Below are 1,263 nucleotides of genomic sequence, written 5' to 3'. Positions count from 1 at the left end.
TCGGTTGGTACAAAATATACAGGGGAATGTTAAGAATAATATAGGAGGCCCTGGATGCTGTGGCTCAGTGGATTAAGCATCGGCCTGTGAACCAAGTGTCTCTGGTTCAATTCCTAGTAAGGGCACATGACTAGGTTGCACGCCAGGTCCCCAGTTGGGGTGTGTTAGAGGCCACTGCACATTGATGTTTCTCTCCCTCTCTTTCTCCTTTCCCCTCTCTCTAAAAAAAGATAAATAAAATAAAGTAACCTTGTTAAAAAATAAATTTAAAAAAAGAATAATAAAGGAAAGTGTGAAGCCAAAGAACTTATATGCAAAACCCATGGACATGAACTAAGGGAGTGGGATTGTTGGAGGGAATGGGGGTACTGGGCAGAGGGGAGCAAAGGGGAAAAATTGGAACTACTGTAACAACATAATAAAATATTCTTTTAAAAAAGGAAGAAGAAATAAAGGCAGAGAGACACAATTACAAAGGGATAAAATGACAATGAATAAGTACCTATGAATAATAAGCTAAAATATAAAAGGACTAAATGCTCCAATTAAAAGACATAGGGTAGCTGAATGAATAAAAAAACATAAACAGCATATATACTGTCAAAATGAGACCCACAACAGAAGAAAAGATCTACAGAGTTGAAAGTGGAGGGATAAAAAAAAAAAAAAAAAAAAAATCTAAGCAAATGGACATGAAGAGAAAGCTGGGATAGCAATACTTATATCAGACAAAATAGACCTCAAAAACCATAAAAAGAGACAAAGAAGGTAACTACATAATACTTAAAGGACAAATATGTATCCAGCATAGGAGCACCTAAATATATAAAGAAAATCTTGAAGGACTTCAAGAAAGATATTGACAGCAACATTATAGGGGATTTTAACACCCCACTGTCAACAAAAGAGAGATATTTCAAACAGAATCAACAGGATATAGTGGCACTGAATGACAGTCTAGATCAGATGGACTTAATTGACACATATAGAACAATTCATCCCAAAGTAGCAAAATATATATTCTTTTTCAAATGCACATGGAACATTTTCAAAGATAGAGCACATGGCAGAACACTAAACAAGCATCAACAAATTCAAGAAAATTGAAATCATATCAAACATCTGCTCAATTCACAATGGATTGAAACTAGAAACCTACCTCAAGAAAAAACTCAGTCATTCATATACATGGAGACTGAATAACATGTTATTAAATAATGAATGGGTCAAAAATGAGACCGTACAAGAAATAAAAAAGTATCT

Source organism: Furipterus horrens, unplaced genomic scaffold, assembly GCF_987537825.1.
Source record: "Furipterus horrens unplaced genomic scaffold, mFurHor1.1.pri manual_scaffold_12, whole genome shotgun sequence".
NCBI classification, from domain to species: domain Eukaryota; kingdom Metazoa; phylum Chordata; class Mammalia; order Chiroptera; family Furipteridae; genus Furipterus; species Furipterus horrens.
The sequence above is the reverse complement of the archived record's forward strand: the minus strand, read 5'-3'. Positions refer to the sequence as shown.